This window comes from Suricata suricatta, chromosome 8 (assembly GCF_006229205.1).
Source record: "Suricata suricatta isolate VVHF042 chromosome 8, meerkat_22Aug2017_6uvM2_HiC, whole genome shotgun sequence".
NCBI classification, from domain to species: Eukaryota; Metazoa; Chordata; class Mammalia; order Carnivora; family Herpestidae; genus Suricata; species Suricata suricatta.
In genome coordinates this window covers 81,493,049-81,504,796 of record NC_043707.1, presented here as the reverse complement: position 1 = coordinate 81,504,796, position 11,748 = coordinate 81,493,049, and the positions used below count along the sequence as shown (strand labels likewise).

The following is an 11,748-nucleotide window of genomic DNA, read 5'->3' as shown; positions in this document are numbered from 1 at the left end:
TTGTCCTTTAGGTGCTGAGATCCCTAGCTGGTCCACCTTCCCCTCTTCATCTTTCAGTCTTCTTATGTTTGTTTTCTACACATGTCCAGAGTTTTTAGTTGCACTTAGCAGAAGGAATGAGAAGAATGTATATCTACTCCATCTTCCAGAACCAGAAGTCTAATGTATTTTTTTTATTATTGGTAATATCACATTGTTGGGGTATTGTTGACACATTTGAAATCTAATAGCCACAGTTCCCTTTATTTAGTGCTGTGCTCCATCTCCCAGCTTGTATGCTTTGTTGCTCTTGCTTCAGGCTTCTGGAGCATATTCACTGTAAGATAAAAAGCCTGGAGTCTGTTTCCTATCTACCCCACCCCCTGCTGCCACATTCACACCCACTGTCTCATAGCCAATAATGACAAGTGCAGAGTTTCAAAAGGCAACTCTTGCTCAGAAATGGGATAAACTTGGACATGAAATTGCCATTTAAACTCCCAGCAGCATCAGGCTGCGGCTGGGACTTCATCTGAATCCTATCATGTTTTTTCCATTTCCTTACCCATTTCTCCTGGGAGAGCCTGTTTAATAAATCACGTGCACTAACATGGTGTCTTCTGTAAGAACCTAACCTAAGACAGGTATTGTGATTACTTTGGATCTATCTTTTAAAGGGATAGCATAATTTTATTATAAAGAGTTGATGTTTTACTATGTTAGAAATTCTGTGCTTGGTAGCGATGAAAGCTTATCATGTAAACATGATGCAAATAAACTTACTATGTTAAGTAATAGTTTAAAATTTTTTTAAATGTTTATTAGTTATTTTTTGAGAGAGAGAAACAGAGTGTGAGTGGAGGAGGGGCAGAGAGAGGGGGGGAACACGAAATCCGAAGCAGACTCCAGGCTCTGATCTGTCCACACACAGCCTGATGCGGGGCTCAAACTCACAGACTATGAAATCATGACCTGAGCTGAAGTTGGACGCTCAATCGACTGGGCCACCCAGGCACCCCAGTTCAGTGCATAGTTTTAAAAATATTTTAGGGAAGTATCTGACCAACAGTTTCTGAGGATTACTTTTTTTTTTAAGTAGGCTTCACGCCAGCACAGAGCCCAGTGTGAGGCTTGAACTCATAATCCTGAGGTCAAGCCCTGAATGCTTAACCAAGTGAGCTACCCAGGCACCCTAAGGATCACTTCTATAATACATACTATTGTAGGAATTTAGAGGCAGGAATAATTGATTCTAGGTGTGGGAGTACTAGAAATCCGATTCAACAGGATGTCATTTCATTTACGTCATAGAGGTCAAGAAACTAGTTCACCTGACTGAAAAAAATCCAAGAAAAACTCTTGCCTGACAGAAAGAATGTGTAATGTAATTAAGGCATTCAAGTGAGTGATATATTCAGTGATGTTGACTATTCCAGAAAAGCGGAAATGCAAGGTATGAAACAAGTCACGTTGGTTGAAACCCAGTTGTGAGGGGCTTTGCAGTCCACCAGGGACATAGGCCAGTGTTACCTAAACATAAGTATGCCTCAGAAATGCCCAGGCTAGCAGTGTCTGGGGTGAGCTGCATTTTAGAACACTGACTCCCAGACTTCACTTGAGATCTTTCAAGCCAGAATCATCAATCCGAGTCTAGGAATCCATTTTTACATAGATTTTTTAAAAAATGTTTATTTACTTTTGAGAGAAACAAGAGTGTGTGGGGGGGAGAGGTAGAGAGAGAGGGAGACACAGAATTCAAAGCAGGCTCCAGTCTCTGAGCTCTCAGCACTGAGCCCAATGTGGGGCTCGAACTCACGAACTGTGAGATCATGACCTGAGCCGAAGTTGGATGCTCAAACCAACTGTGCCCCTAGGAATCCATATTTTAAACTCATGCAAGTGATCCTGTTAAATCAGCCCACCACTTTTAGAATTCACTAGTAACAGACTTAATCCTGAAGGCATTGGAAATAAAGATTTTTAAATGAAAAAAAGTAACAAGATCAGATATCGCCATGTACCTATGTCACAGGTTTTGTGTATGAACATTATAGGAGGGTCAGCAGAGGTTCCAATACATTAATTAATGATGTCACTGTCCTTATGTCTAAAGCAGGTGCTAGGAGGAATGACAATATGTATAGCTGTGTCATTGGAACTCCGTTCAACTCCAGGAGGGGACATTCCCCACAGATGACAATATGCATGACACCCCTTAAAGGTGTGCAGTACACATTCTTACATACTAACGTACAGCAGCCCTGCCAAAGGGAAATTGGGGCAGGAAAGAAATCTTATAGTTTCAGAATGTCTGCAACATTTCTTCTATTTAATGAATAAAATGTGGAAATACCTGACACCAGGTAGATGAAAAGAGAAGAGAAACACTTTAAAAATAAGCCCTCAACACATATAGAAGTGGGGGAGAGGGAGAGGAACCAGGGGGAGGGGTGTCCTATGAGAAAGTAACTGTGCATTCTGTTGTGTAAAAATGTCTCTAAAGAACTCATAATCCATTGGCTTTCATAATCCCTCAACACATTTAAACTGAGCCCATTGGGATTTATGGATCCAAAAATTTTATAAAGTGAGTATATGCATAAGAATCAGGAAGAGAGGGGCTACCTCCCAATCCCTTTATCTAAGGTAACAGAATTATCCTGTTCCTCTTAGATTAGCAGAGGAGAGAATACAGATGCTGGCCATAAGCCCAAAAAGACATTGAACCCACTCACTCCTCAGCATAGTATATTATTTTATATTCAATTCACATTCCTGATCAAGAATATTAATAACTGCAGCAGGGCAATTAGTAATAATTTAATAAGCAAGATAACCTATTGAGAATTACCTTGTGGTTTCTTTTCATTGTTGTTGATCCAACCAAAACGAAGGGAATTTTTTCCCTTCCCCCAGGGTGGAGGCAGGCATTTATTCCTATGGCCTGGATTCCTCATGTCTTCATATCAACTACAAGCTAACTACTTTTTTGCTCTAAAAGAGAAAAAGAAAACTGTTAAGTTTACTGAGAAATAGGAAAGAATATTTGTTTTTTAGATGTATTTTATATTTTATTTTTCCAAATACAGTTCTTTTTATTTTTTTCTTTTATAGTTATTGTCAAGTTGGTTTCCATATAACACCCAGTGCTCATCCAAACAAGTGCCCTTCCCCATGCCCATCACCCACCTTCCCCTCTCTCCCACCTGCATCAGCACCAAGTTTGTTCTCAGTATTCAAGAGTCTCTCATGATTTGCCTCCCTCCCTCTCCCCAACTATTTCTCCCCCTGCCCCTCCCCCATAGTCCTCTGTTAAGTTTCTCCTGATCCACATATGAGTGCAAACATATAGTATCTGTCCTTCTCTGCCTGACTTATTTCACTTAGCATGACACCCTCGAGGTCCATCCATGTTGTTAAATGGCCAGATTTCATTCTTTCTCATTGCCATGTAGTACTCCATTGTATATACAAACCACATCTTGTGGATCTATTCATCAGTTGATGGACATTTAGGCTAGGAAAGAAAATTTAAAAACATGCTTTTGTCTTTGAAATTCTAGGGCAGACGTCATAAACTAGTGGTGGAGGTATGTACAAACAGGTATGTTTTGGCCTACACCGAATTTTTCCCCCAATTGAGCCTATATTTTAAAATATGATGAATTTTTTAAAGTACATTTCTAGTTTTGTTTTTTTTTAATTGGAATATCTGACTAAACTGGGCCAGAGACAAGACTTAGCCAGGCCAGTACTGCTGTCCACAAGGCTTTTCCGCTTCCCACAGTTGCAGCACCCCTGTTGGCTCTCTGACTCACCAGCTTCAATCTTTCCCACTTCGGTGTTTGTCCCCGCGGGCATCAGCCCTGGCAATCCCTGGTTAGAACTTTAGGGAGAATTAAACTATATAATGATGTTAGTTATCATATTACACAATAAATAAGAGATCAGAGTAGGACTGGCTACACAATTTGGAGAGGACAGTGCAAAATGAAGATGGGGGGCACCCCTGATGAAAAATGTTCGAGAATTACAAAATGGCAACAGCAGGATACTTCTAAGCGTGGGGCCCTGTGAAGCTGCACAGCTTACACACCCGTGCAGCTGGCCCTGGATCGGAGGCTCGGTGCTTCTAGAGTTGAAGAGCGGAATGCGCGTCAGGATGTTTGGCCCTCCTCCCTGCTTTTGGAATGGGGCAGAGTGCTTACAGATTCTGTGATGTGCCTGGTCCATGTGCCTGCTTTCATATAACACCCCTCAGGGGGCAGCACTTCGGGCAGCTGTTTAGGAGCCTACAGAGACTGAATACACATCACTGCTGTTTTGAAAGGTAAGGCAAAGGTCTCAGTGGCTAAACTTAGATCAACTGAAATGAAGCCTCTTTCAGAGACACCTGATTGCAAATGCAAAGGCGGTGATGCGCACCATAGTTTAAAGACAAAGGCTTGCCCCATTTTGACAGGGGTTGTGGAAGCTCCTGGGTGAAGTGTTGAAGAGCCATGAAAAATGGCTGCTGTCCTCCTTTGGTAGGTGGACCTTGAACTGCTTTAATTTGGTTGTGGGAGGACAGTAAACCTAACACTGCCATATAAGGTGTATAATAAGGAATATTTTTGGAGTAGGATTTTTAGTCTTTAAAAATGGGATTTGGCCTTCATTAAAAAATGGGCTTTTATGCTCAAGCCCTTCTTTTCCCTACTCTACTATGCTGCTGTCAACATGCAGATTTCTCTTAATGCAAAAGAACTGTAATACCCATAAATGCTCATGTTCTTAAACTCAGTTTAAACAACAGTTTAATGTACTGGATTTTTATGAATTTAGTTCTTGCTAAGAATTTATTTCTCAGCCCTTTTTCTTTCTGTCTTTAAGATGGTTCTGTTTAAACTTTAACTTTAGCTTACTATACATGTATTTATGTATTTTAATTATTATTCTTAATAAATTTATTTTAATACATTTTATTTCTTCAGAGCAGTTTTAGGTTTACAGGAAAATCACAAAGAAAGTACAGAGTTCTCATACACTTCCCTCATCCCATGCCCCCCGCCCACTTCAGTTTTCCCCGTTTTAACATCTTACGTTACTGGGGTGCTTTTGTCACAACTGATGTGCCAATATCGATGTGGTGTTGTTAATTAAAGTCCGTAGTTTACTCCTTTCCTCATCTCTATTCTCTCGTTTTAAAACTGTTAGCCATCTACTGGACCTACTTTATCTATCCGTTCTCCTTATCTTTCCATCCACCCTTCCCCTCCATCTCTTTATGCACTTCTTTCTCATGTACTCAGATTATCTCTAAGCAAACTCATTCTTGTTTCCACTATGTCTTAATCTGTCTAGCTAGCCTGTTAAGTTTTACATTTCAAAGACTATAGTTTATTTCTAGACGTTCTGTTTGGTTCATTTTCTTTTTTTTTTCCTTTAAATATAATTTATTGTCAAGTTAGCTAACATACAGTGTATACAGGGTGCTCTTGGCTTTGGGAGTAGATTCCCATGAGTCATCACTTACATACAATACCCAGTGCTCATCCCAACAAGTGCCCTCCTCAGTGCCCATCACTCACTTTCCCGTCTCCCCACCCATCCCATCAACCTGCAGTTTGTTCTCTGTATTTAAGAATCTTTTATGGTTTGTCTCCCTCTCTGTTTGAAACTACGTTTTCTCCCTTCCTTTCCCCCATGGTGTTCTAAGTTAAGTTTCTCAAATTCCACATATGGTACCTGTCTTTCTCTGACTGACTTATTTCACTTAGCATAATACCCATGTTGTTGCAAATGGCAAGATTTCATTCCTTCTCATTGCCAAGTAGTATTCCAGTGTGTGTGTGTGTGTGTGTGTGTGTGTGTGTGTGTGTGTATCGTCTTTATCCATTCATCAGTCAGTGGACATTTGGGCTCTTTCCATAATTTGACTATTGTTGATAACATTGTTATAAACATTGGGGTACATGTGCCCCTATGAATCAGTACTCCTGTATCCTTTGGATAAATTCCTACTAGTGCTATTGTTGGGTCATAGGGTAATTCTATTTTTAACTTTTTGAGGAACCTTCACATTGCTTTTCCAGAGCAGCTGAACCAGTGTGCATTCCCACCAACAGTGCAAGAGGTTCCTGTTTCTTGCCAACATCTGTTGTTTCCTGAGATATTAAGTTTAGCCACTCTGACTGGTGTGAGGTGGTATCTGAATGTGGTTTTGATTTGTATTTCCCTGTTAATGAGCGATGTTGAACATTTTTTCGTGTGTCTGTTGACCATTTGAATGTCTTCTTTGGAAAAGGTCTATTCATGTCTTTTGCCCATTTCTTCACTAGATTATTTGTCTTTTGGGTGTTAAGTGTGGTAAGTTCTTTATAGATTTTGGATAGTAACCCTTTATTTTTTGGTTCAGTTTCGAGTCAGTGGCAAGTTATCTAAAGGTTCCAGAAATTTATTTCCCTTTCCATGTGACCTTTTCCAGATATTTCTGTCAAATTTATTAACACAAACTTTTCATATGCCTGTATATCATAGAAGTGACCTACTTTCTTTAGCTATACCAATGATAATTTAAAAACTCTTTCTTCAAAATATAACTCTTGAAGAGGAAAATGAAATCTTTCTCAATGACCAAATTGTTTACTTGCTAGGCCTACATATATACAACAATTGCACAATAGTTATTTAACAAATGTTTATGGAGGCCTAACTATGTATCAGTCACATAGAAACAAGACAAACCCCCTACCTTCACAGGGCTTCCAATCTTATAACATTATCAAAGACTGTACTGTGGACACCATTACATAGTTGCCTAGGACCTTCTGGTCTCTTTACTACCGACCAATCAAAGCTCATCTCAAATGTTGCCCCTTCTCAGAAGCTTTCCTGATAGCCCATTTCAGAATTAACTTCTCCCATTTCTGTTTTCCCATAGCACCTTCCCATTGTTATACTTCCATAGCACGTTGTATGCCCTATAATCATACATATCAAGGAGTAACTTGATATTTGTTCATTGTACACATCTATGTCCACCAACACCATCCTATCAAACTTCGACGACTCGAAAGAGAAAGACATATTCCTATATTTTTGTATTTCTGATTCCTTGAACGTTGTTGGTTTCTAACAGGTACTCTCTAAACTATTTCAGTTTATAGACACATTATATGTGTGAGAGTGTAGATCATTATGTAATTTATTCCTTTACAGACAAATCACAAATTCCTAATCAAATCCTACTACTATACATTTCTTGCAAGGATGTTTATATGATTGATAAAATCAAGAGATGGGGTGAAAAAATAAGCCTAGAGGACACTGTGCATCATATCATGCTTTATGTATGATGATATATCCACATTTCCAGATTCAGCATTCCAAGATACACCTTGTGACCAAAGTTTATAGATCCTGTTTTTATAGAAAGCCTTTTGAAAGCTATTTATTGTGAATTCATTTCAACCAGAATGACTACTCCATCTTTCACTGTCTCTCTGTCTTTTTATACATATGGGCATATACATACAGGCCCATAAATATAAATATTTTTCCTGAACAATGTGAGAGTAAGTTGAAGATACCATGCTTCATTACCCTTAAATACTTCAATGCATATTTCCTAAGAATGAAGACAGTCTCATATAAATATAAAAACCTAATTAGGCAATCTCCAAATCTTATCAAATTTTATCAATTGTCTCACTGATATGCTTTTAAATCACTTTGTTTTTCTGATCCAGAATCCAATTTAGGAACTTAAGTTGCATTGACTTTCTCTCTGTAGTCTCCTTTAATCATTAATAATCAATTAGCAAGTCTTCGTCCTCGTAACAGTGACAGGTTTGAAAAATACACGGAGAGGGTTTTTTTAAATAGCTACCAGTTATTCATAGTTAGATACAGGTTATGCGTTTTTGGCAAGAAAACTACATAATGATAAGCTCTTGTAAATATATAATTTAGGAGGCATGTGACTTCAGTTTATCTTATCAGTGATCCTAACTTTAATTATTAATATGATGTCTGCTAGATTTTTCCATTCTTAAGAATATATATTTCCTTTTATATTTAATAAGAAATTTGTAGCATGCTATACTTTATGAGTATGCAAAAACCTGAGCTTCATAAAACTTTTACCCATATATTTTAGCATAATTCTTGTTTGAATCAGTTATTACCATGATGATTACAAAAGGGTAATTTACTAATCCTTTATTCGTTCTACATTTACTAGTTGGCATTCTACTTCAGGAGAAAGTTTGCTCTTCACTGTGTGTGTGAGAGAGAGAGAGAGAGAGAGAAGGAGATATCAGTATGGATTCAAATATTTTATCCAGTGGTTTATAATCTGTTGCTATCATTATTAATTGTCCCAGATGTGGACAGTGGGAGTCACTTCAAGTTGGTTCCTGTGCCCTTTCGACATGTTCCCATGAGGTTTTAACCATTTCTTTATTATTTTGCACAAGAAATGTGCCAAGTCCATCGTGTACTGCCCCCAGCCAAGGAATCCTCTGAAGAACCCATTTCCTTGGCATTTAGAAGTTATTTTCTGAACATTAGGTGTGTGCATGACAGCAAGTTTAAAAAAACACACAAATATAATTATGAAATGATTCATCAGTGTATAATAATCAGTTAGTGAGCGATCATTATTCAAAGGCTGGATCTTGCAGTTTACATCATCCATGAGATGTGTTGACAGAAATGACATCTCAAATTGTCTACTAAGTTTATTTCCCTGCAATGTAGCAGCAGGAATGTTCACATTAATACACAGAAATGCTCTCATTATATTCATTTAATGAATTCCTTTGTTCCTCAGTTTTTCACCACTTAATATCTGCCCTCATCTATTTTCCAGGACAAGATAAGTCTTAAATAAACTGTTCTCAACTCCTTGGGGGGAAAAAAAACACATCATGCAGAAATCAAGAAATCCTGGCTAATTTCATTTTACTTAACAATTGCCAATAAGTTACTCAAACCTCCTGTTAATCTTGTGGCTAATGTGTACTGAAGCTTTGAAATGAGGCAAGAGTGAATTAGTAAGTCACACGAGCCATCCAGTGCTCCCACAGTAACAGGCATATTATCAAATTGAAGTTTAATTCATTAGTTCTATAAAGGGGAGGGTAAAGAGAAAAAGAAACAAACCGCCCAAACACATCCCCTAGCGTTTTCACAAGCAGCCAGCAGGTGGCAGAACTCTACTGCCAGTGGCCTTGGCCGAGCGGTTTGAGCATCATTTAAAACTGAAATGGTGAGTGTGGGTTTTGGTTTGTTTCCTTTTCTTTATAAAACCAATTCCAGAATGTTTTGATGTTTTTTTTATTTTTAAGAAATAAAATAACAAAAAAATAACTCTACCACTTATTCTTCTAAAAATAAAATCAAGTAATGTTAAATGATAACTTGGTATTTTAATAACAAAAGTCATATACTCAGAAATGGTCACCTTTGTTGTTCCAGTAAGCCATTAAAATTGTATCATGTCTATGGTGTAAAATAAAAGAAATATTGGGAACAAGTTTGACTTCAAAATTCTAGTCTGCTTGAATCTAAAATTTACATATAGTTAGATTTGTAAAATCATCTTCTTAACTTCAAATATTCTTCACACACACATAAGTAAAATGTATGTGTAAGAATTAATAATGGAATTTTATGCAAATTTAGAAGATGAATCTATATATCTATAGATGACTATATAGGCCTCAAAAGAAAATTGCCGTGTCTCTCTGCGTACTTGTATTAAATCTACAGAAGTCCTAGAGAAAGAGTGAATAATTACATTTATTTGGACTATAGATTTCCATGTCAAGTTTTTTTGGTTAGTGTTTTTATGTTACTATTCCTCATGCAGTCCTGTTTATTCTTTACTTTAAATAGAAGTTCAACACTTGGGACAACAATTAGTTACAAAATTTAAATATATAATCACCAGTCTCTAAATAATCCATTGCTGTTGATTTAAAAGAATTGCCCTAAAATGAAGGTTCATAGATTCTTGGTGATTTATTCTAGATAACACATTCTAGATTTTGTATAACTGTTTACAAATTTCTTTGATCCCTTGATTTTAAGGGGCTTTTGTGATACTGAATTTTCTTTGTGATTGTATAGGGAAAATGTAAATGAAAGTACGCTTTCAGTGTAGACCGTAGAGCAGAGGGTCTCAAAACACAGCACAACCAAGTATTTGGGACTCTGTGGTTTGGCGGTAAAAAGTAGAAATAAGAGAATCTAAAAGTAAAGCCTGGTAAGCAATAGTGTTCTTAATTCAAAGATAAAGATAATCAAGTGCTGAGGAATCTTCAGTGATTTGTTTCCTTCCTACTGCTATTGTGTGTTAGATGTAGTCTTAGGAACATATGGCTTGACCTTGAGATTTGAAAAAACAAAGGAGCATTTTTTCCTAAATATTGCATTTGCATTTTCACTTACAAACTTCTGGAGGTACTTGGCACGTGCTCCTCTGTGAACTTACGTTTTCACTTTCTTGCCTGGATCTCTTTTTTGGATGCTCGACTTAACTATTTCCCCAGACTTCTCTATACTGCACTCTCAGCAAATCAATCCGCTAAGCGGGAAAATACTATTTGAGGGGACGTTCTTTCACTCAAGGAATGAAGACTAGTTCTTTAAAAGGGTTAGATTTCATCAACCATTTCTATAGTCGCTTCTTTTCTCTGTCTTTCCATATTTTTTAAAACCAAAAAGCTACATACGATGCCGTAACTCTTGGTCGGTCGGTGACTGCTACCGCGTTGACGTTAGCAGCCTAAATATAGAAATGAGCATATAGCTTGCATCAGCTCTAGTATCATGCCTTGTTTCTATGGAAAATACACGATTCAACTTAATTACATAATCTGCCGTTCTCTAAGACAGGGCTTCCAACAGGGCCGAACAATTCTAAAGCAGGTTCGTCTCTTTTTTAAAGAGAGCTAATCAGAAGGGATTTGTGATATTGAAATCACTAAGAGGTAATTATAAATGATTTTGTGCAATTCAGAAATGAAAAATTCCTCCCCAAAGCCCCAGATCTTTGAGTGTATTTTGTTGTAAAATAATGGAAGTTTGTGCTTCACTTACCTATCATGCTAATGTTGTGGCTAGATTTCTTTAATGCCAAAAACGGAAATATGTTCCTATAAAGAAAGATGAATGGATTCCAAGTGACAATAAGAAATGACATGCAATATATTTCTGGAAGAAATATCTGGTGAAAGACAAGGGAATTTATTGCACAAAAATAATATTAACAATGGGTTTCAACACTGATATTTTTCTTTTTTTTTTTTACAATCATAGAAGAAAAACATTTTCAAGAAAACTTTCCATGGTCTGTTGACATGTACATCAATTTTTGCTGTTAAAGTAGAAACTAGTAATTACATTCTAAAAAATGACACTCTGGTAATTATATATTTTAAATATGAATCCTGATGTTTAATTAGGTCATATGACTGTAATATCAGCTTGCATTAGCAGCAGATTATCAAATCCTAGCAATTCATCCCATAGAGAAATACAAGAAAAGGCTGCTATAATTGTGAGATTTAAATAGAATAAGCCATAATGCAGTACAATATTCTTTAAATATTTTAATGTTTACTCATATTATTGAGTAATGAAGTTTATCATCATGGCATATTCTTTGTAGATAATTACTGTGGTAGCAGTAAGTACATAGGAAGGAGCTTGGTGTGTTTTTTCCAGGAAAGCTTTCAAACTAAGCTCAGAGCAGAATTCAAAATGTATATTGGAAAATGG

At 37.1% G+C, this 11,748-nt stretch overlaps 1 long non-coding RNA gene across 1 annotated transcript; it reads right to left on the bottom strand.

The window, feature by feature from the left end:
* Nucleotides 1–198: 198 nt before the first annotated feature.
* Nucleotides 199–11,159, bottom strand: LOC115300114. The gene is made up of 3 exons (XR_003912506.1): nt 11,068–11,159; nt 2,831–2,973; nt 199–316 (listed from the first exon to the last, which is right to left on the bottom strand). It is a non-coding gene; the product is annotated as an uncharacterized LOC115300114 (long non-coding RNA).
* Nucleotides 11,160–11,748: the final 589 nt, after the last annotated feature.